This window comes from Falco naumanni, chromosome 2, assembly GCF_017639655.2.
Source record: "Falco naumanni isolate bFalNau1 chromosome 2, bFalNau1.pat, whole genome shotgun sequence".
Classification (NCBI taxonomy): Eukaryota; Metazoa; Chordata; class Aves; order Falconiformes; family Falconidae; genus Falco; species Falco naumanni.
Window position 1 is genome coordinate 2,636,002 of NC_054055.1, and position 25,617 is coordinate 2,661,618.

Genomic DNA, 25,617 nt, shown 5'->3' on the forward strand with positions numbered 1-25,617 from the left:
AGGACTCAGTGTCATCTTCCAGGGTGGCGCAGCGCTGGTGGGTCCCACAGGAGCCACAGGAGCTGCAGAGCAGGAGTCTCCACGGCCTGCGGAGAGCAACGGTACCCGCTGCCACCAAAAGTCCCCGAGCTGTGGGCCGACAGCCCCGGCACTGTGCCGAGCCCAGCTCTACCCTGCTCCCATCCTGGCAGCCGGGGCTGAGCTGCCAGAACGCAGCCTGCGCCATGCCTGGCTCAGCATCCCAGGGAACCTCCACCCCTGCCCGTCAGAGGAGACGAAGGCACCGTGTCCTCACTGGGGCTGCGGGGTCCGGGACCACCGGCACTCACCCTGCCTCCTCTTCCTGGTCCCGGCCCAGAGGGCACAGGCACTGGTCGGCGTCACAGGAGCTCTGCCAGTGCACCAGGTCGAGGAGAGAGCCCTCCTCCTCCCAGGCAGCATCCCTGTGGGAAGAGCTTTGTGCCCCGGTTTCTGTAACTTACAGCCACTCGCTACAGCAGAGCGTGGTCATCTTGTCCCTTTGCTCAGCCAGCAACCCCCCCTTGACAGAACAGTGCGCCACAAATGTGTATAGAGCCCTATCTATGTGGTGGCGTCATTCAACACCACCCCCACGCCCTTTTATTTTTTTTCTGGAGGCTTTGAATCTTTCCAAAATCAAAAGCCTCATTTAGATGGGATAGTTATAATATTTGCTCGCGTTGCAACATAGATTTCCAGGGAGGTTCCATTTGATACAGCTACGTCTCGTCAACAACACTGCGACAACGGTAGTTATAACAAGGATAGTTTGTAAGGGATTCGCTAGGCGTCCGGTTATTGACCGCCCGCCTAACTCTTGAAGCAGCCCTTTGCATCTCATCCACTTGTTTCTGGAGATCCTCGGTAGCATTTGGGACATGTAAGCAACGGTGCCCGGCATCTAGTTTTATGTACCCACATACTCCATGTGCTTCAGCTGGTAATAAAGCTAACACCAGCCGATTCTGTAAAGCACTTTTGCTCTTTGCTTGTACTTGTTCACCCATCAGTTTGAATCCCTTTTCCGCTGCTTTAGCTAGTGTTTCCCTTCGCCGTGTTACATGTTCTAGCAACTATCCATCCTCTAGTGCCATTAAGCCAGCTAGAATAAAGCTGTCAAGACCCCAGTTTGCCAGTTCCAAAATTGGGGGGGTCCATGCCAGGGCTCTTCTGCATTTTGAGCTCTTTTAGGTTTTCCCCAATGTTTACATTCCATTGGATTCTGTCTCCATGTGGGGCATAAGGTCAGTCCACCTAGGGTGACTGGCCGAGTTATTTTTGCAAGCTCTAGTCTCGCTGCCTAGTGTCCATCTCCACTTGCCCGTACCAAGAGGCCCGGAGCAGAGAGGCCTAGGGAACAAGATTTTCCCTGGTTTTGATTTTGCTTACAGGTATTCGTTATCCAGAATTTTTTTCCTTCCATCAACAACCTTCGTGCAGTTCCGTTTCGACAGGGTCAGATTCCACGCCTTTTGATGTCCCCGTCAAGGACGCCTTCAAACACGCGAGGTGCGGTTCCATTGCCCTTCAATTCGTTTAGACCATGGTTTTGGGGACCTCTTCAAGTCTTCACATTCTGGCAGGCTACTTGTACTTCACTGGGTAGCCTTTCCTATACGGAATGTTAAGTGGCACTGCATCCATGCTTCCGGAAGCAAATCCTAAACCTAGGGCTGGTGAATTGAGGGGGCACTCACCAGTTCCTGGTGAAAACAGAGTTTTATTCCCTCTGGTCAATGGAGCGTGAAGTCCCTCGCCTCCTCGCTGTCGACACCGGCCCTTTCTGCCAAGAAAATAGGACGCCCCAGCTTTGTGGGCCTCGCCGGTGACATGACCTACCCGTGCTAAATAACTGTCATCACAACTGGGAGAAGGCCCCGAGGTGCTGGGTCTCCCACAGCCGGAGGTACAGGAACGCAAGCACCGATGCCGTTTGGGTTTCTCATTCTTCCCAACTCTCGCGCCAGTTTTACGATCACACTCTCCTGTGTTTCGCTTAGGCTTATGCTGCTCAGTAGGAGGATGAACAGCAACTTCCTCCTAACTGCTTCAGTGGGAAACACTGTACCACGCTACAAATGCCTATAGCTATTGATTTAACAATTTATCTGGCCTTTTCTGCTGTCCCATCGATTCATTAATGCCGTTTCTTTAAGTTTGAGAGGGGCCAGCTGTTCTGCTGTCCATGATGAAGGGGCTCGTTTCATGCTTGAATAACGTATCCAGGGTCCTTTGCCCCAACTCTCGACGGCTGTAGAGGTTTTTAAAACGATGTGATATGGTCCTTTCCCCTTTCCCCTTAGAGGTTCCGCATTCCACCACTCGATACGCAGCCAGTCTCCGGGCTGGAAAGGATGAGCCGGTGTGTCGAGTTCCAAGGATCTACGCGCCGTCGCGTACTTCTGAAATTCCTGCAAAATACTCCCTAAAAATAAATATTCCCTAAAGAAACTAGCTGAGTTTTCCCATTTCATTGCCCCGTTAGGTGGGTATCAGAGGGTATGTGTGCAGCCTGATGGGGCGATCCATGCGACAGCTTGTATGGGCTCAAATCGCCCTTCCCTCGAGGCTGGAACCTGATTCTCAGTGACACCAGAGGTAGTGCCTGAACCCAAGTCATAGGTGTTTCCTGACAATTTTTTCCTAGTTGTTGCTGGAGGGCGTAGTTCACCCGCTCCACTTGACCGCTAGATTCCGGTCTGTATGGAGCGCGGTAATCCCAGGTTAGGAACAAATTTTTACTCAACTCTTTTACGGTTCCAGCGATAACGTGGGACCCATGGTCTGATGGCACTCCTGAAGGCATACCAAAGCGGGGAATAATTTCTTGTAACAGGATTTGGGCTACCTCCCCCGCCTTGTTGGTTCAACAAGCTTTCCAGCTTCAGGCCATCCGGTGAAGGTATCGACCAAAGCCAAAATGTATCGATATCCTTCTTTTCTGGGTGAGCCGGTGAAATCTATTTGCCAATAATCTCCAGGAGAATTTCCTACCTTAGTCACCCCGATGATCAGCTTCTTAGTAGCATTTGGATTGTCTCTAAGGCGTATTTCACACCTCCCTGTAATGGATCCGATAACCTCTGCGTGGCCCTACTTACAAGTGGCTTGCGGAGGAGTTTCACTCAATTTTCAATTCCCCAGTGGAACCGCCCATCCCTTTAGCCGTTCTTTGGCCAGTGACTTAGTTATTCACTTATTATCCTCTTTCATCATGTTTTGGCGGTGCTTCCGGCGGGACTCTCCTCTGCAGGGGTCAGAGTCAGGATACCTTTCTCTGCAGCCCCCTTTGCAGCCATACCTGCCCACTGATTTCCTAATCCCGGAGCGCTCTTACTAGCTTGACGTGCCTTGCAATGCGTAACTGCGACCGCCGCTGGTTTTTGAATGCTCTTTAATAATTCCTGGATCTGAGGCGCATATTTGAGCACAGTTCCTCGAGCAGATGATAGTCCTCTCTCTTTCCAAAGAGCTCCATGCGCATGAACCGATCCAAAGGCATACTTGGAGCCTGCCCGTGTGTGGGCTCATTTCCCTTTGCTCAGGGCCCGTGCCCTCGTGAGGGCATTCGGTTCGGCTACCTGAGCAGAGACCTTTGCGGGCAAAGCTTGTGATTCTGTTAACCTCGTCGATGGTACTTCCAGCGCACCCAGGCAATCGTTAGCTCTCTCGGGGGCAGCTGCTGCCGCCAGCATACAGCTGCCAGCCTGCTTCTTGAGATCTGGGGGCTGGAGCAGACTTCCTCAATGGTCTGGGGCCAGCCGCTGTGCTCCTTTTTGTTTCAGTACCGTCATGACCAAGTGTGGTACCTAGACGGTAACCTTCTGCCCCACGGTCAACTTGGGGAATCGTGAACCAGTAGCCCAGTTGCTGCTGCTGCTTGAAAGCATCCAGGCCATCCTGAGCTCAGCTCATCCAGCTGTTGGGAGAAGTCAGTTACAGCGTGCCGCTGAGGCCCTAAAAACTTGTACCACTACTCCTAAGGCAGTACTTTCTCTCTCATGGGTGAAAAGATCAAAGGTCTTTATTAAAAGCACGGGTAATGCCAGCACGGGGGCCTCCGTCAGAGCTCGCTCCAGGCGCGTGAAAGCAGCGTTACCCCCTTCTGTCCAGGCAATACAGCCACTGCAGGAAGCTTTCAGTAGCTCATACAGCGGCTTCACAACGAATCCGTGATTGGCTCTCCGAAGCCGACACCATGCCGCCATTCTGCCAGATGCTGGTACGGAAGCTGCACAGGGCTACTTGTGCCCGGGCCCGTGTCCTCATCTTGGTCTTTGTCCCCATCTGCAGCCTTGTCCGTGTCCGCACCTTCCCCTGGCAGCTCGGCTTTAAGGCCCTGGGGCCACACTCTGGTCCCCAGCAGCCCTGGCACCCCCTGGCTGGGGCTGCTCCTCTTCCCTGGTGAGCAGGGGGGAAGGAACCCTGGGGAGGGCCCCAGCACAGGCCGCCCCTCGCCACTTGGCCATCAGCACTTGCAGAAACGTTTGGTACCCCATGGCCATCACGAGGGTGTCCTGGACGATGCGGATGAGCTCCTCAGCGAGGTTATGCGTGACCGTGGCCGAGGGGCTGCAGGGGGTGGCTCCACATCGACGGGGCTCTGCGGCCTGTCCCTGCCATCCGTGGGGAATTCCTTGTGCTTTGGCCCCTCTGGCAGCTCCAGTGGGATGGCCTGGCCAAGGGTGAGCCCCGGCTTCCCCACCAGCACCCAGGTGGCTCTGGGGGACCGGGCAAGTCCCATGCGCGTTACTGCGGCTGGCTCTGCCATCGCACCAGGCCAGGGCTCCGGGACACAGCACAGGGAGCCCAGGGAAGAGGAGCTGCTGCATGACAGGGATGGCAGCGGGGCCTGTGGGGGCTGGTGCTCCCTCCTCAGAGCATCTGCACTTGCCCGGCACTGGAGGATGGGGAAGAGCGAAGGCTCTTGCCCTGCGGTGCTCATGCACATCAGCAAGCCTCGGGGAAAGTTCCAGCTTCTGTTAGTGAGGATCAGCAGGTTTCTTGCGCAGCAGCTGGAAAGGCACTCGTGTGTCGGGTTGTCCTTCGAGGAGCCTGGCGTCTTCTTCCTCAGCCCAAGTGCCAGGGGTCACAGAACCACACCATGGTCAGGGCTGGAGGGGACCTCTGGAGATCGTCTAGTCCAACCCCCGGCAAAAGCAGGCCCTGCTAGAGCAGGCTGCACAGAATTGTGTCCAGGTGGTGCTGGCACGTCTGCAGAGGAGGAGGCTCCACAGCCTCTGGGCAGCCTGTGCCAGTGATCTTACTGGGATTGCTGTGCCAGGGTCCCTGCACCAGGGGGGCCAGAGTCTGGTCCGGCTGCAATGTCGGGCACTGCAAGGGGCAGGGAGATGATGAGCACAACAAGCCCCTGCCACGCTCCCTCCCTCCACGCGTCACAGCGCCTGTCCCCAAGTCCCCAGTGGCTGTGGAAGCCACCACGCCCTGGGCACCCTGTCCCCCCATTGCCCCCCTCACCGCTGTACGTGCCGCTGCAGTCCCTGCACTCCCAGGACTCAGTGTCGTCTTCCAGGGCGGCGCAGCGCTGGTGGGTCCCACAGGAGCCACAGGAGCTGCAGACCAGGAGTCTCCACGGCCTGCGGAGAGCAACAGTACCCGCTGCCACCAAAAGTCCCCGAGCTGTGGGCCGACAGCCCCGGCACTGTGCCGAGCCCAGCTCTACCCTGCTCCCGTCCTGGCAGCCGGGGCTGAGCTGCCAGGACGCACCCTGCGCCATGCCTGGCTCAGCATCCCAGGGAACCTCCACCCCTGCCCGTCAGAGGAGACGAAGGCACCGTGTCCTCACTGGGGCTGCGGGGTCCGGGACCACCGGCACTCACCCTGCCTCCTCTTCCTGGTCCCGGCCCAGAGGGCACAGGCACTGGTCGGCGTCACAGGAGCTCTGCCAGAGCACCAAGTCGAGGAGAGAGCCCTCCTCCTCCCAGGCAGCATCCCTGTGGGAAGAGGGGAGCACTCAGCACCGGGGGCCTGGGGGACACCCCGTCGGCACCCAGGAGGGCCGGAGGGGATCAGCTGGAGTATTGCGGAGGGCAAGGGAGGCAGCGGGGAGGGTACCGACCTGTCGGGGATTTTGATGCCCAAGCGGAACATCTCTGCCTGGAAGGCTGTCATGTCCCGGCACAGAGGGCACCGAAAGTAGTGCAGGCCCGAGCACAGCGCCTGGCCCTAGGGCAGAGGTGGCATCGGCATCAGCAGTGGCGGGAGGGACCCGTTCGCTTCCCGGAGCTGGGTGATGGGGTGCGCACCGGGCTGACCATGTCAGGGACCGGGGCGATGGCGCCTACCTGGATGCAGCGGCGGTGGAACCAGGCGCTGGCGCAGCTGGGGCAGACCATGGTGGTATAACAGGGCCGCCCCGCCACCTCGTCCTGGCAGATTAGGCAGAGGGTCTGGTCCTGCTGCGTCGCCCTCACGCGCTGCACCGGCCGGTGCCTCCAGCAGAAGGACCTGCGGGATGGAGGTAGCAGTTTAGCCCCAGCCCTCTTCCTCCCTTCCTCCCCCTCCTTCTCCTTCTCCTCCTCCTGCACAGCCCCGCAGCAGGCCCAGCGGGGCAGCCACACTCACCTGTACTCCCCGAAGAACTGGGAGACGCAGCCCCGCTCGCTGCCGCAGGGGAAGTGGAACATCCGGCGGCAGCGCCGGCCACAGCAGGAGATGGAGGCTCCCGGCAGCCGGCAGATGCAGCACCTCTGGGAACGGCACGGAGGTGGATGGCGTCAGCACCACATGCCCCTGGGGATCCCGGTTTGCCCCTCACCCGTGCCACGTTTTGGGGGGCCACCCGGCCAAGGACACCGGGCCACTGATAAAGCAACCGCTCCTCTCCAAGTCCCCAACTCCCACAGGAATGGGTCTTTTCATATCATGAGGGATCTGGCAGTTGCTTGCGGCCGGCTGCCAGAGCATCCCTAGGGGTTGCTGGCCCGTGCAGCGCGGCACGTGGGCCATGGGAACAGTGCTGGGGGCACGTGGCCCCCAGCCTCACCTTCTCTGCTGTCTGTTTCATCACCCGCCTGACGTCGCGGAGGAGAAAACCATAGAAGCCGTGTTGATCGGCCCCTCTCTGTCTGAGCTTGCTGGCGTGGTACTGCAAGAGGGGAAGAGAGGGCATGTGCCAGGGGCTGCCGGCGATGCGGGGCTGGGAACTGGGGGCCGTCGGGGAGTTGGGGGTGTCGAGCCCCGGGGACTCACCACGCAGTTCTCATGGACACAGAGCTCACGCTTTTGGCGCAGCTCCCCAACGACGTCCGGGTCGCAGTCTGCTCGCTGGCACAGCCCGCACACTGCCAGGGGACAACAGCACCGTAGCGTCACCCCCTGTGCTGCAAGCCACTAAGGCCGCGAGTGGGATGGGGAGAGGCCGGAGGACATTGTGGCCTCTGCTTCCAGAGGTGGGCACCGGCCAGAAGCCCCTCTGGCAGGTCCCAGGGGGATGCTCTGCACTCACCGTCCATCCGGGGGACCTGACACAGCCTTCTGGGCTGGGGGGGGGCAGAGGAGGGTCCGGCCCCCTCCTCTGGCCATGCTGTGGAACACTGGGCCGCAGGGGACAGGGGCCTGTAGCAGCTCCCTGACCTGAGCTCCATCAGCGCAGCTGCAGCAAAGGGGGTGGCTGGGCGTGGGGACGTCGGGACGGACAGCGACCACCCTGATCTGCCAGCACCCCTGGCAAACACACCACTGAGCTGGGGGCGTTTGGGTGTGACTATTTATAGGTCGGGGTCTTTGTGACACGGCACCGCATGTGTGTGCAGTCACAAACGGGGTTCCGCATGTGCGTAACTGGTTTCTAAGCGTCCCCACGCCCACTCATCCCCCTGCCTGCATCTGGGACCCGGGGAGAGGCCCAGGGCTGTGGTGTGTGGAGAGAGGGAGCGTGGCATGGTCAGCATGGTGACTGCGGGAGGGCTGTACCCGGCTGGGGGCTGCCCAAAGGTTTGGTGGAGACGCCACTGCCGGCCTCGCCGCATCTGCTTCTACAAGCCCCCGTGGTGGCAGTGTTAGTGAAGAAGAGCAATGGGTTCCCCTGCTGGTGAGTGGCTGGGGGGGCAGGGCTGGGAGCCTCCTGCAGTGGCCCCCCATCTGGACTGTTAAATATTTCCTCTACCCCGGTGCTGTGACTTATCCATCCATCTATCTCCGCAGGTGGGAGTGTGACACCGTCGGTGCCCAACCCCAGTGGGGACGGGCTGGCACTGGGCACTGCTGGCACCCACAAAATGGGGGGTGGTCGTGTCTGGCACCCCAGTGGTTGCGCTGCCTTCGCAGGACCAGGCTGGGCTGGAGAAAGGGGTGGCTGGAGAAAGGGGCTGGCAGGAACCTCACTGGGTGCAACAAGTGCCGAGTCCTGCCCCTGGGGAGGAACAAGCCCCGGCACCAGCACAGGCTGCGGACACCCGGCTGGAAAGCAGCTTGGCAGAGAGGGGCCTGGTGGGCACCTCAACCAGCTGCCCATTGAGCAGGGGGTCTGGACCCCTTGGAAAGGTGGGATCCGGTATGTATCGAGACCCCACGGTGAGCCCATATACCACAAATGTAACGTCCTGTTATCCCTGGGTTGGCCTGTTCGGATTCGTAACAAATGGGGTATGGGCTTGGTCCCTTCCATATTGTTTTGTCCAATGTAGGTAACAGAGTTGATACACGGGAAATAAATCCCCGAGCCCCTGAGAACACTCCCCTAAGGAATTGTTCACAAACGATGAGCTGTGAAACATGGTCGTGGGACCCAAGGGACGGAAACCTGGTGTGCCCCAGAGCTGCGAGCCTTTATTTGGCATATACGTACTTGTTGGGGGTTTCCGGCATCAGGGTTTAAACCTGGAGATCCCACGTTTATGGAAAAACTACCCATCGAGAAACAGCGTTGAAGTGTAGAGTTTTGCCTACCCACGAAGCATAGTGGAATTTTGTGTGGGGAGGAAAAACCTACGCCGCGTCGGCACCCTCCACCGTTCAATATCCAGCCCCTCGGGTCCTTTCTGGAGACGTACTCGCACCTGTGTGTGCATGGAACGGCAGGTTTACGCGGTGCCATCAGTACCCCAACCATATGCCCCTCTAGAACATTGGCCTCTACTGACCCCGAAGAGAGCCGGGGGAAATGGGACGTTCAGACCCCCGGGGCTGAACTCGAATGGGTAAGAGGGGTGCGAGCACGCGATTATTATGCCTGGGGAACACAAGTGGCCCTGGCATCCAGGGCCCGTTTTGCCCCCGGCGTGCTTCTGGGTGGAGAAGCCCACGCTGAGCTGGAGATGCGGGGAGGGCAGGGGAGACCCCCAGATCCTGCCCCTGCCCCTCAGCCGTGCCCAGGCTCTTCACAGTGGTGCCCGCCCAGTGCCCGGCCCAGAGGCCATGGGCACACCCTGGAACGCAGGAGGGTCCCTCTGACCATCAGGAAAGGCTGCTCCCCGTGCAGCAGGGAGCCCTGGCAGCAGTTGCCCACTTTATGTGATACTGTAAAGTCGGTCACGGAGAAAATCGCTCTAAGACTGGATTTGAAGTTTTAGAAGGCAGGCATTCTTCGTTACAGCGCTGGCAGCACGGGGCAATGTTTCCCTCTAACACGCTCACCAGGTTACTCGAGGGTACACATGCTACACGCAGAGCACTTGCACATTCAGCGTGCATTACACATTCCTTTCCATTCACGCACAGGACTGCTCACAAGATTCTCACTTGTCGTGCAAACTAGCGCGTACCCTCAGGTAGCGCTACTGAAGGTTTTTATTGAGGGCGCATCTCCCCAAGCGGGGGCTGCCCTCTCTCGGGGGGGCCATATGAGTCCGAGGTCGCGATCTCCCACTGCCACAGTCACCTTCGCCCTACTTTCGACCAACTTTCTGTGGGTTGCAAGGCCTTATCGGCTGCTCTCCCCTCGGGGCCAGAGCTTCCTCACTCGGAGGCTTCTTCCTGCGTAACTTGGGACAACCGAGTTCATTTCCCCGTCCCTTCCTTGCCCCACGGCCCGCGCACAGCGGCCGAGGGCACCTGTAGTCCACCCCGCCCCCGTCGCTCTCACACCCGCGGCGCGCTCCTCCCCGGCAGCAGCCAATGGTGAGGCGGCGGGGGCGGGCCCTGGCGTTCCTACCGCAGCGTCATTGGCCGGGGCACAGGGCGGGGCGGGGCTCGCCGGGCAGCGCGGGCGGGCGGCAGCGGGTCCGTCCCCGGCTGGCCCGGTGCTTGCCCAGCCCGGCGGGGGCCCGGCGCCGGCAGGGGCTCGGCTGTGCGGGCCGCCAGGGTCTAGCCCGCCCTCCCGCTGCCAGGGGGGCTCCGTGGTGGGGCCCCTGTGGCCGCTGCCGTGTGCCAGCCCCGCAGCGGGCACGGCTGCGAGCCGCATGGGCACTTTGCCGGCTGAAGGCCTGAGTCTGCGCGGCCTCAGCTTTGTGCCCCGGTTTCTGTAACTTCCAGCCACTCACTGCAGCAGAGCGTGGTCGTCTTGTCCCTTTGCTCAGCCAGCAACCCCCCCTTGACAGAACAGTGCGCCACAAATGTGTATAGAGCCCTATCTATGTGGTGGCATCATTCAACACCACCCCCACGCCCTTTTATTTTTTTCTGGAGGCTTTGAATCTTTCCAAAATCAAAAGCCTCATTTAGATGGGATAGTTATAACATTTGCTCGCGTTGCAACATAGATTTCCAGGGAGGTTCCATTTGATACAGCTACGTCTCGTCAACAACACTGCGACAACGGTAGTTATAACAAGGATAGTTTGTAAGGGATTCGCTAGGCGTCCGGTTATTGACCGCCCGCCTAACTCTTGAAGCAGCCCTTTGCATCTCATCCAGTTGTTTCTGGAGATCCTCGGTAGCATTTGGGACATGTAAGCAACGGTGCCCGGCATCTAGTTTTATGTACCCACATACTCCATGTGCTTCAGCTGGTAATAAAGCTAACGCCAGCCGATTCTGTAAAGCACTTTTGCTCTTTGCTTGTACTTGTTCACCCATCAGTTTGAATCCCTTTTCAGTTGCTTTGGCTAGTGTTTCCCTTCGCCGTGTTACATGTTCTAGCAACTATCCATCCTCTAGTGCCATTAAGCCAGCTAGAATAAAGCTGTCAAGACCCCAGTTTGCCAGTTCCAAAATTGGGGGGGTCCATGCCAGGGCTCTTCTGCATTTTGAGCTCTTTTAGGTTTCCCCCAATGTTTACATTCCATTGGTTTCTGTCTCCATGTGGGGCATAAGGTCAGTCTGTTATCGATTTGTTAATAAGTTAAGATTGATTGATTATATTAGATTGATTGATTGATTTTATAAAATCATTTAATAGAATTAAAATATAGAGGAATAATAAAATTTTTATGGAAAATTTACAGCTATATAGTAGAAGTAGTTATGACATCTTTTGTACGTCCTGTACCAAGGCTAGAAGAAGGGCCTGGAACTATTGTGGAAAAACTTAGGTAATAACTTTAGGGTTGAAAGGTTCCTTTGTACTTAACCAGTCTTCTTTACGTAGAGGTGCATTGAAATGTCAGAGGATGAGATTAATGGGAACTGGGGAGAGTCGACTGGAACAGCTTGTAGGTGCCTGCCAAGAAACTGTGAACTTTAGTAAAAGGTAATTCCGGCAGGGGGAGATCGCGACCACCGACTCATATACCACCTACCCAAATCGTACCCTAGACCCATTTCTAGACCTTTCTAAGCTTTACTGCGCAGAATCGGATATAGGAGGAGAGTATGTAAATGATTTATGGGAAATGTTATGATTATGCATGAATATTTAATGAATATGTATGAATAAGTTCTATATATGGAATCTGAGTTTGGGACCTGGTGTGCGTTGATCGCGAGAGGACTCGCTCACGCACCCGGCCGTCAATAAAGAAGTGTCTGCTTATCTACATCACATTGGTGTCGATAAGTTCTTCATTCCGAGATTTCGGTAACAAGTCCACCTAGGGTGACTGGTCGAGTTATTTTTGCAAGCTCTAGTCTCGCAGCCTAGTGTCCATCTCCACTTGCCTGTACCAAGAGGCCCGGAGCAGAGAGGCCTAGGGAACAAGATTTTCCCTGGTTTTGATTTTGCTTACAGGTATTCGTTATCCAGAATCCCTCTTTCAAAATCCTCATTTTCCTGCCATCAACAACCTTCGTGCAGTTCCGTTTCGACAGGGTCAGATTCCACGCCTTTTGATGTCCCCGTCAAGGACGCCTTCAAACACGCGAGGTGCAGTTCCATTGCCCTTCAACTCGTTTAGACCATGGTTTTGGGGACCTCTTCAAGTCTTCACATTCTGGCAGGCTACTTGTACTTCACTGGGTAGCCTTTCCTATACGGAATGTTAAGTGGCACTGCATCCATGCTTCCGGAAGCAAATCCTAAATCTAGGGCTGGTGAATTGAGGGGGCACTCACCAGTTCCTGGTGAAAACAGAGTTTTATTCCCTCTGGTCAATGGAGCGTGAAGTCCCTCGCCTCCTCGCTGTCGACACCGGCCCTTTCTGCCAAGAAAATAGGACGCCCCAGCTTTGTGGGCCTCGCCGGTGACATGACCTACCCGTGCTAAATAACTGTCATCACAACTGGGAGAAGGCCCCGAGGTGCTGGGTCTCCCACAGCCGGAGGTACAGGAACGCAAGCTCTGATGCCGTTTGGGTTTCTCATTCTTCCCAGCTCTCGCACCAGTTTTACGATCACACTCTCCTGTGTTTCGCTTAGGCTTATGCTGCTCAGTAGGAGGATGAACAGCAACTTCCTCCTAACTGCTTCAATGGGAAACACTGTACCACGCTACAAATGCCTATAGCTATTGATTTAACAATTTATCTGGCCTTTTCTGCTGTCCCATCGATTCATTAATGCCGTTTCTTTAAGTTTGAGAGGGGCCAGCTGTTCTGCTGTCCATGATGAAGGGGCTCGTTTCATGCTTGAATAACGTATCCAGGGTCCTTTGCCCCAACTCTCGACGGCTGTAGAGGTTGTTAAAAGGATGTGATATGGTCCTTTCCCCTTAGAGGTTCCGCATTCCACCACTCGATACGCAGCCAGTCTCCGGGCTGGAAAGGATGAGCCGGTGTGTCGAGTTCCAAGGATCTACGCGCCGTCGCGTACTTCTGAAATTCCTGCAAAATACTCCCTAAAAATAAATATTCCCTAAAGAAACTAGCTGAGTTTTCCCATTTCATTGCCCCGTTAGGTGGGTATCAGAGGGTATGTGTGCAGCCTGATGGGGCGATCCATGCGACAGCTTGTATGGGCTCAAATCGCCCTTCCCTCGAGGCTGGAACCTGATTCTCAGTGACACCAGAGGTAGTGCCTGAACCCAAGTCATAGGTGTTTCCTGACAATTTTTTCCGAGATGTTGCTGGAGGGCGTAGTTCACCCACTCCACTTGACCGCTAGATTCCGGTCTGTATGGAGCGCGGTAATCCCAGGTTAGGAACAAATTTTTACTCAACTCTTTTACGGTTCCAGCGATAACGTGGGACCCATGGTCTGATGGCACTCCTGAAGGCATACCAAAGCGGGGAATAATTTCTTGTAACAGGATTTGGGCTACCTCCCCCGCCTTGTTGGTTCAACAAGCTTTCCAGCTTCAGGCCATCCGGTGAAGGTATCGACCAAAGCCAAAATGTATCGATATCCTTCTTTTCTGGGTGAGCCGGTGAAATCTATTTGCCAATAATCTCCAGGAGAATTTCCTACCTTAGTCACCCCGATGATCAGCTTCTTAGTAGCATTTGGATTGTCTCTAAGGCGTATTTCACACCTCCCTGTAATGGATCCGATAACCTCTGCGTGGCCCTACTTACAAGTGGCTTGCGGAGGAGTTTCACTCAATTTTCAATTCCCCAGTGGAACCGCCCATCCCTTTAGCCGTTCTTTGGCCAGTGACTTAGTTATTCACTTATTATCCTCTTTCATCATGTTTTGGCGGTGCTTCCGGCGGGACTCTCCTCTGCAGGGGTCAGAGTCAGGATACCTTTCTCTGCAGCCCCCTTTGCAGCCATACCTGCCCACTGATTTCCTAATCCCGGAGCGCTCTTACTAGCTTGACGTGCCTTGCAATGCGTAACTGCGACCGCCGCTGGTTTTTGAATGCTCTTTAATAATTCCTGGATCTGAGGCGCATATTTGAGCACAGTTCCTCGAGCAGATGATAGTCCTCTCTCTTTCCAAAGAGCTCCATGCGCATGAACTGATCCAAAGGCATACTTGGAGCCTGCCCGTGTGTGGGCTCATTTCCCTTTGCTCAGGGCCCGTGCCCTCGTGAGGGCATTCGGTTCGGCTACCTGAGCAGAGACCTTTGCGGGCAAAGCTTGTGATTCTGTTAAGCCTCGTCGATGGTACTTCCAGCGCACCCAGGCAATCGTTAGCTCTCTCGGGGGCAGCTGCTGCCGCCAGCATACAGCTGCCAGCCTGCTTCTTGAGATCTGGGGGCTGGAGCAGACTTCCTCAATGGTCTGGGGCCAGCCGCTGTGCTCCTTTTTGTTTCAGTACCGTCATGACCAAGTGTGGTACCTAGACGGTAACCTTCTGCCCCACGGTCAACTTGGGGAATCGTGAACCAGTAGCCCAGTTGCTGCTGCTGCTTGAAAGCATCCAGGCCATCCTGAGCTCAGCTCATCCAGCTGTTGGGAGAAGTCAGTTACAGCGTGCCGCTGAGGCCCTAAAAACTTGTACCACTACTCCTAAGGCAGTACTTTCTCTCTCCTGGGTGAAAAGATCAAAGGTCTTTATTAAAAGCACGGGTAATGCCAGCACGGGGGCCTCCGTCAGAGCTCGCTCCAGGCGCGTGAAAGCAGCGTTACCCCCTTCTGTCCAGGCAATACAGCCACTGCAGGAAGCTTTCAGTAGCTCATACAGCGGCTTCACAACGAATCCGTGATTGGCTCTCCGAAGCCGACACCATGCCGCCATTCTGCCAGATGCTGGTACGGAAGCTGCACAGGGCTACTTGTGCCCGGGCCCGTGTCCTCATCTTGGTCTTTGTCCCCATCTGCAGCCTTGTCCGTGTCCGCACCTTCCCCTGGCAGCTCGGCTTTAAGGCCCTGGGGCCACACTCTGGTCCCCAGCAGCCCTGGCACCCCCTGGCTGGGGCTGCTCCTCTTCCCTGGTGAGCAGGGGGGAAGGAACCCTGGGGAGGGCCCCAGCACAGGCCGCCCCTTGCCACTTGGCCATCAGCACTTGCAGAAACGTTTGGTACCCCATGGCCATCACGAGGGTGTCCTGGACGATGCGGATGAGCTCCTCAGTGAGGTTATGCGTGACCGTGGCCGAGGGGCTGCAGGGGGTGGCTCCACATCGACGGGGCTCTGCGGCCTGTCCCTGCCATCCGTGGGGAATTCCTTGTGCTTTGGCCCCTCTGGCAGCTCCAGTGGGATGGCCTGGCCAAGGGTGAGCCCCGGCTTCCCCACCAGCACCCAGGTGGCTCTGGGGGACCGGGCAAGTCCCATGCGCGTTACTGCGGCTGGCTCTGCCATCGCACCAGGCCAGGGCTCCGGGACACAGCACAGGGAGCCCAGGGAAGAGGAGCTGCTGCATGACAGGGATGGCAGCGGGGCCTGTGGGGGCTGGTGCTCCCTCCTCAGAGCATCTGCACTTGCCAGGCACTGGAGGATGGGAAAGAGCGAAGGCTCTTGCCCTGCGGTGCTCATGCACATCAGCAAGCCTCGGGGAAAGTTCCAGCTTCTGTTAGTGAGGATCAGCAGGTTTCTTGCGCAGCAGCTGGAAAGGCACTCGTGTGTCGGGTTGTCCTTCGAGGAGCCTGGCGTCTTCTTCCTCAGCCCAAGTGCCAGGGGTCACAGAACCACACCATGGTCAGGGCTGGAGGGGACCTCTGGAGATCGTCTAGTCCAACCCCCGGCAAAAGCAGGCCCTGCTAGAGCAGGCTGCACAGAATTGTGTCCAGGTGGTGCTGGCACGTCTGCAGAGGAGGAGGCTCCACAGCCTCTGGGCAGCCTGTGCCAGTGATCTTACTGGGATTGCTGTGCCAGGGTCCCTGCACCAGGGGGGCCAGAGTCTGGTCCGGCTGCAATGTCGGGCACTGCAAGGGGCAGGGAGATGATGAGCACAACAAGCCCCTGCCACGCTCCCTCCCTCCACGCGTCACAGCGCCTGTCCCCAAGTCCCCAGTGGCTGTGGAAGCCACCACGCCCTGGGCACCCTGTCCCCCCATTGCCCCCCTCACCGCTGTACGTGCCGCTGCAGTCCCTGCACTCCCAGGACTCAGTGTCGTCTTCCAGGGCGGCGCAGCGCTGGTGGGTCCCACAGGAGCCACAGGAGCTGCAGACCAGGAGTCTCCACGGCCTGCGGAGAGCAACAGTACCCGCTGCCACCAAAAGTCCCCGAGCTGTGGGCCGACAGCCCCGGCACTGTGCCGAGCCCAGCTCTACCCTGCTCCCGTCCTGGCAGCCGGGGCTGAGCTGCCAGGACGCACCCTGCGCCATGCCTGGCTCAGCATCCCAGGGAACCTCCACCCCTGCCCGTCAGAGGAGACGAAGGCACCGTGTCCTCACTGGGGCTGCGGGGTCCGGGACCACCGGCACTCACCCTGCCTCCTCTTCCTGGTCCCGGCCCAGAGGGCACAGGCACTGGTCGGCGTCACAGGAGCTCTGCCAGAGCACCAAGTCGAGGAGAGAGCCCTCCTCCTCCCAGGCAGCATCCCTGTGGGAAGAGGGGAGCACTCAGCACCGGGGGCCTGGGGGACACCCCGTCGGCACCCAGGAGGGCCGGAGGGGATCAGCTGGAGTATTGCGGAGGGCAAGGGAGGCAGCGGGGAGGGTACCGACCTGTCGGGGATTTTGATGCCCAAGCGGAACATCTCTGCCTGGAAGGCTGTCATGTCCCGGCACAGAGGGCACCGAAAGTAGTGCAGGCCCGAGCACAGCGCCTGGCCCTAGGGCAGAGGTGGCATCGGCATCAGCAGTGGCGGGAGGGACCCGTTCGCCCCCCGCAGCTGGGTGATGGGGTGCGCACCGGGCTGACCATGTCAGGGACCGGGGCGATGGCGCCTACCTGGATGCAGCGGCGGTGGAACCAGGCGCTGGCGCAGCTGGGGCAGACCATGGTGGTATAACAGGGCCGCCCCGCCACCTCGTCCTGGCAGATTAGGCAGAGGGTCTGGTCCTGCTGCGTCGCCCTCACGCGCTGCACCGGCCGGTGCCTCCAGCAGAAGGACCTGCGGGATGGAGGTAGCAGTTTAGCCCCAGCCCTCTTCCTCCCTTCCTCCCCCTCCTTCTCCTTCTCCTCCTCCTGCACAGCCCCGCAGCAGGCCCAGCGGGGCAGCCACACTCACCTGTACTCCCCGAAGAACTGGGAGACGCAGCCCCGCTCGCTGCCGCAGGGGAAGTGGAACATCCGGCGGCAGCGCCGGCCACAGCAGGAGATGGAGGCTCCCGGCAGCCGGCAGATGCAGCACCTCTGGGAACGGCACGGAGGTGGATGGCGTCAGCACCACATGCCCCTGGGGATCCCGGTTTGCCCCTCACCCGTGCCACGTTTTGGGGGGCCACCCGGCCAAGGACACCGGGCCACTGATAAAGCAACCGCTCCTCTCCAAGTCCCCAACTCCCACAGGAATGGGTCTTTTCATATCATGAGGGATCTGGCAGTTGCTTGCGGCCGGCTGCCAGAGCATCCCTAGGGGTTGCTGGCCCGTGCAGCGCGGCACGTGGGCCATGGGAACAGTGCTGGGGGCACGTGGCCCCCAGCCTCACCTTCTCTGCTGTCTGTTTCATCACCCGCCTGACGTCGCGGAGGAGAAAACCATAGAAGCCGTGTTGATCGGCCCCTCTCTGTCTGAGCTTGCTGGCGTGGTACTGCAAGAGGGGAAGAGAGGGCATGTGCCAGGGGCTGCCGGCGATGCGGGGCTGGGAACTGGGGGCCGTCGGGGAGTTGGGGGTGTCGAGCCCCGGGGACTCACCACGCAGTTCTCATGGACACAGAGCTCACGCTTTTGGCGCAGCTCCCCAACGACGTCCGGGTCGCAGTCTGCTCGCTGGCACAGCCCGCACACTGCCAGGGGACAACAGCACCGTAGCGTCACCCCCTGTGCTGCAAGCCACTAAGGCCGCGAGTGGGATGGGGAGAGGCCGGAGGACATTGTGGCCTCTGCTTCCAGAGGTGGGCACCGGCCAGAAGCCCCTCTGGCAGGTCCCAGGGGGATGCTCTGCACTCACCGTCCATCCGGGGGACCTGACACAGCCTTCTGGGCTGGGGGGGGGCAGAGGAGGGTCCGGCCCCCTCCTCTGGCCATGCTGTGGAACACTGGGCCGCAGATGGACAGGGGCCTGTAGCAGCTCCCTGACCTGAGCTCCATCAGCGCAGCTGCAGCAAAGGGGGTGGCTGGGCGTGGGGACGTCGGGACGGACAGCGACCACCCTGATCTGCCAGCACCCCTGGCAAACACACCACTGAGCTGGGGGCGTTTGGGTGTGACTATTTATAGGTCGGGGTCTTTGTGACACGGCACCGCATGTGTGTGCAGTCACAAACGGGGTTCCGCATGTGCGTAACTGGTTTCTAAGCGTCCCCACGCCCACTCATCCCCCTGCCTGCATCTGGGACCCGGGGAGAGGCCCAGGGCTGTGGTGTGTGGAGAGAGGGAGCGTGGCATGGTCAGCATGGTGACTGCGGGAGGGCTGTACCCGGCTGGGGGCTGCCCAAAGGTTTGGTGGAGACGCCACTGCCGGCCTCGCCGCATCTGCTTCTACAAGCCCCCGTGGTGGCAGTGTTAGTGAAGAAGAGCAATGGGTTCCCCTGCTGGTGAGTGGCTGGGGGGGCAGGGCTGGGAGCCTCCTGCAGTGGCCCCCCATCTGGACTGTTAAATATTTCCTCTACCCCGGTGCTGTGACTTATCCATCCATCTATCTCCGCAGGTGGGAGTGTGACACCGTCGGTGCCCAACCCCAGTGGGGACGGGCTGGCACTGGGCACTGCTGGCACCCACAAAATGGGGGGTGGTCGTGTCTGGCACCCCAGTGGTTGCGCTGCCTTCGCAGGACCAGGCTGGGCTGGAGAAAGGGGTGGCTGGAGAAAGGGGCTGGCAGGAACCTCACTGGGTGCAACAAGTGCCGAGTCCTGCCCCTGGGGAGGAACAAGCCCCGGCACCAGCACAGGCTGCGGACACCCGGCTGGAAAGCAGCTTGGCAGAGAGGGGCCTGGTGGGCACCTCAACCAGCTGCCCATTGAGCAGGGGGTCTGGACCCCTTGGAAAGGTGGGATCCGGTATGTATCGAGACCCCACGGTGAGCCCATATACCACAAATGTAACGTCCTGTTATCCCTGGGTTGGCCTGTTCGGATTCGTAACAAATGGGGTATGGGCTTGGTCCCTTCCATATTGTTTTGTCCAATGTAGGTAACAGAGTTGATACACGGGAAATAAATCCCCGAGCCCCTGAGAACACTCCCCTAAGGAATTGTTCACAAACGATGAGCTGTGAAACATGGTCGTGGGACCCAAGGGACGGAAACCTGGTGTGCCCCAGAGCTGCGAGCCTTTATTTGGCATATACGTACTTGTTGGGGGGTTCCGGCATCAGGGTTTAAACCTGGAGATCCCACGTTTATGGAAAAACTACCCATCGAGAAACAGCGTTGAAGTGTAGAGTTTTGCCTACCCACGAAGCATAGTGGAATTTTGTGTGGGGAGGAAAAACCTACACCGCGTCGGCACCCTCCACCGTTCAATATCCAGCCCCTCGGGTCCTTTCTGGAGACGTACTCGCACCTGTGTGTGCATGGAACGGCAGGTTTACGCGGTGCCATCAGTACCCCAACCATATGCCCCTCTAGAACATTGGCCTCTACTGACCCCGAAGAGAGCCGGGGGAAATGGGACGTTCAGACCCCCGGGGCTGAACTCGAATGGGTAAGAGGGGTGCGAGCACGCGATTATTATGCCTGGGGAACACAAGTGGCCCTGGCATCCAGGGCCCGTTTTGCCCCCGGCGTGCTTCTGGGTGGAGAAGCCCACGCTGAGCTGGAGATGCGGGGAGGGCAGGGGAGACCCCCAGATCCTGCCCCTGCCCCTCAGCCGTGCCCAGGCTCTTCACAGTGGTGCCCGCCCAGTGCCCGGCCCAGAGGCCATGGGCACACCCTGGAACGCAGGAGGGTCCCTCTGACCATCAGGAAAGGCTGCTCTCCGTGCAGCAGGGAGCCCTGGCAGCAGTTGCCCACTTTATGTGATACTGTAAAGTCGGTCACGGAGAAAATCGCTCTAAGACTGGATTTGAAGTTTTAGAAGGCAGGCATTCTTCGTTACAGCGCTGGCAGCACGGGGCAATGTTTCCCTCTAACACGCTCACCAGGTTACTCGAGGGTACACATGCTACACGCAGAGCACTTGCACATTCAGCGTGCATTACACATTCCTTTCCATTCACGCACAGGACTGCTCACAAGATTCTCACTTGTCGTGCAAACTAGCGCGTACCCTCAGGTAGCGCTACTGAAGGTTTTTATTGAGGGCGCATCTCCCCAAGCGGGGGCTGCCCTCTCTCGGGGGGGCCATATGAGTCCGAGGTCGCGATCTCCCACTGCCACAGTCACCTTCGCCCTACTTTCGACCAACTTTCTGTGGGTTGCAAGGCCTTATCGGCTGCTCTCCCCTCGGGGCCAGAGCTTCCTCACTCGGAGGCTTCTTCCTGCGTAACTTGGGACAACCGAGTTCATTTCCCCGTCCCTTCCTTGCCCCACGGCCCGCGCACAGCGGCCGAGGGCACCTGTAGTCCACCCCGCCCCCGTCGCTCTCACACCCGTGGCGCGCTCCTCCCCGGCAGCAGCCAATGGTGAGGCGGCGGGGGCGGGCCCTGGCGTTCCTACCGCAGCGTCATTGGCCGGGGCACAGGGCGGGGCGGGGCTCGCCGGGCAGCGCGGGCGGGCGGCAGCGGGTCCGTCCCCGGCTGGCCCGGTGCTTGCCCAGCCCGGCGGGGGCCCGGCGCCGGCAGGGGCTCGGCTGTGCGGGCCGCCAGGGTCTAGCCCGCCCTCCCGCTGCCAGGGGGGGCTCCGTGGTGGGGCCCCTGTGGCCGCTGCCGTGTGCCAGCCCCGCAGCGGGCACGGCTGCGAGCCGCATGGGCACTTTGCCGGCTGAAGGCCTGAGTCTGCGCGGCCTCAGCTTTGTGCCCCGGTTTCTGTAACTTACAGCCACTCACTGCAGCAGAGCGTGGTCGTCTTGTCCCTTTGCTCAGCCAGCAACCCCCCCTTGACAGAACAGTGCGCCACAAATGTGTATAGAGCCCTATCTATGTGGTGGCATCATTCAACACCACCCCCACGCCCTTTTATTTTTTTCTGGAGGCTTTGAATCTTTCCAAAATCAAAAGCCTCATTTAGATGGGATAGTTATAACATTTGCTCGCGTTGCAACATAGATTTCCAGGGAGGTTCCATTTGATACAGCTACGTCTCGTCAACAACACTGCGACAACGGTAGTTATAACAAGGATAGTTTGTAAGGGATTCGCTAGGCGTCCGGTTATTGACCGCCCGCCTAACTCTTGAAGCAGCCCTTTGCATCTCATCCAGTTGTTTCTGGAGATCCTCGGTAGCATTTGGGACATGTAAGCAACGGTGCCCGGCATCTAGTTTTATGTACCCACATACTCCATGTGCTTCAGCTGGTAATAAAGCTAACGCCAGCCGATTCTGTGAAGCACTTTTGCTCTTTGCTTGTACTTGTTCACCCATCAGTTTGAATCCCTTTTCAGTTGCTTTGGCTAGTGTTTCCCTTCGCCGTGTTACATGTTCTAGCAACTATCCATCCTCTAGTGCCATTAAGCCAGCTAGAATAAAGCTGTCAAGACCCCAGTTTGCCAGTTCCAAAATTGGGGGGGTCCATGCCAGGGCTCTTCTGCATTTTGAGCTCTTTTAGGTTTCCCCCAATGTTTACATTCCATTGGTTTCTGTCTCCATGTGGGGCATAAGGTCAGTCTGTTATCGATTTGTAAATAAGTTAAGATTGATTGATTATATTAGATTGATTGATTGATTTTATAAAATCATTTAATAGAATTAAAATATAGAGGAATAATAAAATTTTTATGGAAAATTTACAGCTATATAGTAGAAGTAGTTATGACATCTTTTGTACGTCCTGTACCAAGGCTAGAAGAAGGGCCTGGAACTATTGTGGAAAAACTTAGGTAATAACTTTAGGGTTGAAAGGTTCCTTTGTACTTAACCAGTCTTCTTTACGTAGAGGTGCATTGAAATGTCAGAGGATGAGATTAATGGGAACTGGGGAGAGTCGACTGGAACAGCTTGTAGGTGCCTGCCAAGAAACTGTGAACTTTAGTAAAAGGTAATTCCGGCAGGGGGAGATCGCGACCACCGACTCATATACCACCTACCCAAATCGTACCCTAGACCCATTTCTAGACCTTTCTAAGCTTTACTGCGCAGAATCGGATATAGGAGGAGAGTATGTAAATGATTTATGGGAAATGTTATGATTATGCATGAATATTTAATGAATATGTATGAATAAGTTCTATATATGGAATCTGAGTTTGGGACCTGGTGTGCGTTGATCGCGAGAGGACTCGCTCACGCACCCGGCCGTCAATAAAGAAGTGTCTGCTTATCTACATCACATTGGTGTCGATAAGTTCTTCATTCCGAGATTTCGGTAACAAGTCCACCTAGGGTGACTGGTCGAGTTATTTTTGCAAGCTCTAGTCTCGCAGCCTAGTGTCCATCTCCACTTGCCTGTACCAAGAGGCCCGGAGCAGAGAGGCCTAGGGAACAAGATTTTCCCTGGTTTTGATTTTGCTTACAGGTATTCGTTATCCAGAATCCCTCTTTCAAAATCCTCATTTTCCTGCCATCAACAACCTTCGTGCAGTTCCGTTTCGACAGGGTCAGATTCCACGCCTTTTGATGTCCCCGTCAAGGACGCCTTCAAACACGCGAGGTGCAGTTCCATTGCCCTTCAACTCGTTTAGACCATGGTTTTGGGGACCTCTTCAAGTCTTCACATTCTGGCAGGCTACTTGTACTTCACTGGGTAGCCTTTCCTATACGGAATGTTAAGTGGCACTGCATCCATGCTTCCGGAAGCAAATCCTAAACCTAGGGCTGGTGAATTGAGGGGGCACTCACCAGTTCCTGGTGAAAACAGAGTTTTATTCCCTCTGGTCAATGGAGCGTGAAGTCCCTCGCCTCCTCGCTGTTGACACCGGCCCTTTCTGCCAAGAAAATGGGACGCCCCAGCTTTGTGGGCCTCGCCGGTGACATGACCTACCCGTGCTAAATAACTGTCATCACAACTGGGAGAAGGCCCCGAGGTGCTGGGTCTCCCACAGCCGGAGGTACAGGAACGCAAGCTCTGATGCCGTTTGGGTTTCTCATTCTTCCCAGCTCTCGCACCAGTTTTACGATCACACTCTCCTGTGTTTCGCTTAGGCTTATGCTGCTCAGTAGGAGGATGAACAGCAACTTCCTCCTAACTGCTTCAGTGGGAAACACTGTACCACGCTACAAATGCCTATAGCTATTGATTTAACAATTTATCTGGCCTTTTCTGCTGTCCCATCGATTCATTAATGCCGTTTCTTTAAGTTTGAGAGGGGCCAGCTGTTCTGCTGTCCATGATGAAGGGGCTCGTTTCATGCTTGAATAACGTATCCAGGGTCCTTTGCCCCAACTCTCGACGGCTGTAGAGGTTTTTAAAAGGATGTGATATGGTCCTTTCCCCTTAGAGGTTCCGCATTCCACCACTCGATACGCAGCCAGTCTCCGGGCTGGAAAGGATGAGCCGGTGTGTCGAGTTCCAAGGATCTACGCGCCGTCGCGTACTTCTGAAATTCCTGCAAAATACTCCCTAAAAATAAATATTCCCTAAAGAAACTAGCTGAGTTTTCCCATTTCATTGCCCCGTTAGGTGGGTATCAGAGGGTATGTGTGCAGCCTGATGGGGCGATCCATGCGACAGCTTGTATGGGCTCAAATCGCCCTTCCCTCGAGGCTGGAACCTGATTCTCAGTGACACCAGAGGTAGTGCCTGAACCCAAGTCATAGGTGTTTCCTGACAATTTTTTCTGAGTTGTTGCTGGAGGGCGTAGTTCACCCACTCCACTTGACCGCTAGATTCCGGTCTGTATGGAGCGCGGTAATCCCAGGTTAGGAACAAATTTTTACTCAACTCTTTTACGGTTCCAGCGATAACGTGGGACCCATGGTCTGATGGCACTCCTGAAGGCATACCAAAGCGGGGAATAATTTCTTGTAACAGGATTTGGGCTACCTCCCCCGCCTTGTTGGTTCAACAAGCTTTCCAGCTTCAGGCCATCCGGTGAAGGTATCGACCAAAGCCAAAATGTATCGATATCCTTCTTTTCTGGGTGAGCCGGTGAAATCTATTTGCCAATAATCTCCAGGAGAATTTCCTACCTTAGTCACCCCGATGATCAGCTTCTTAGTAGCATTTGGATTGTCTCTAAGGCGTATTTCACACCTCCCTGTAATGGATCCGATAACCTCTGCGTGGCCCTACTTACAAGTGGCTTGCGGAGGAGTTTCACTCAATTTTCAATTCCCCAGTGGAACCGCCCATCCCTTTAGCCGTTCTTTGGCCAGTGACTTAGTTATTCACTTATTATCCTCTTTCATCATGTTTTGGCGGTGCTTCCGGCGGGACTCTCCTCTGCAGGGGTCAGAGTCAGGATACCTTTCTCTGCAGCCCCCTTTGCAGCCATACCTGCCCACTGATTTCCTAATCCCGGAGCGCTCTTACTAGCTTGACGTGCCTTGCAATGCGTAACTGCGACCGCCGCTGGTTTTTGAATGCTCTTTAATAATTCCTGGATCTGAGGCGCATATTTGAGCACAGTTCCTCGAGCAGATGATAGTCCTCTCTCTTTCCAAAGAGCTCCATGCGCATGAACCTGATCCAAAGGCATACTTGGAGCCTGCCCGTGTGTGGGCTCATTTCCCTTTGCTCAGGGCCCGTGCCCTCGTGAGGGCATTCGGTTCGGCTACCTGAGCAGAGACCTTTGCGGGCAAAGCTTGTGATTCTGTTAAGCCTCGTCGATGGTACTTCCAGCGCACCCAGGCAATCGTTAGCTCTCTCGGGGGCAGCTGCTGCCGCCAGCATACAGCTGCCAGCCTGCTTCTTGAGATCTGGGGGCTGGAGCAGACTTCCTCGATGGTCTGGGGCCAGCCGCTGTGCTCCTTTTTGTTTCAGTACCGTCATGACCAAGTGTGGTACCTAGACGGTAACCTTCTGCCCCACGGTCAACTTGGGGAATCGTGAACCAGTAGCCCAGTTGCTGCTGCTGCTTGAAAGCATCCAGGCCATCCTGAGCTCAGCTCATCCAGCTGTTGGGAGAAGTCAGTTACAGCGTGCCGCTGAGGCCCTAAAAACTTGTACCACTACTCCTAAGGCAGTACTTTCTCTCTCCTGGGTGAAAAGATCAAAGGTCTTTATTAAAAGCACGGGTAATGCCAGCACGGGGGCCTCCGTCAGAGCTCGCTCCAGGCGCTTGAAAGCAGCGTTACCCCCTTCTGTCCAGGCAATACAGCCACTGCAGGAAGCTTTCAGTAGCTCATACAGCGGCTTCACAACGAATCCGTGATTGGCTCTCCGAAGCCGACACCATGCCGCCATTCTGCCAGATG

The 25,617-nt window shown here is 56.9% G+C and overlaps 2 pseudogenes; both read right to left on the reverse strand.

Moving 5' to 3' along the window:
• Positions 1-4,889: 4,889 nt before the first annotated feature.
• Positions 4,890-14,916, reverse strand: LOC121083225 (annotated as a pseudogene).
• Positions 14,917-15,630: 714 nt separating this feature from the next.
• Positions 15,631-25,606, reverse strand: LOC121083226 (annotated as a pseudogene).
• Between the last annotated feature and the right edge of the window lie 11 nt (positions 25,607-25,617).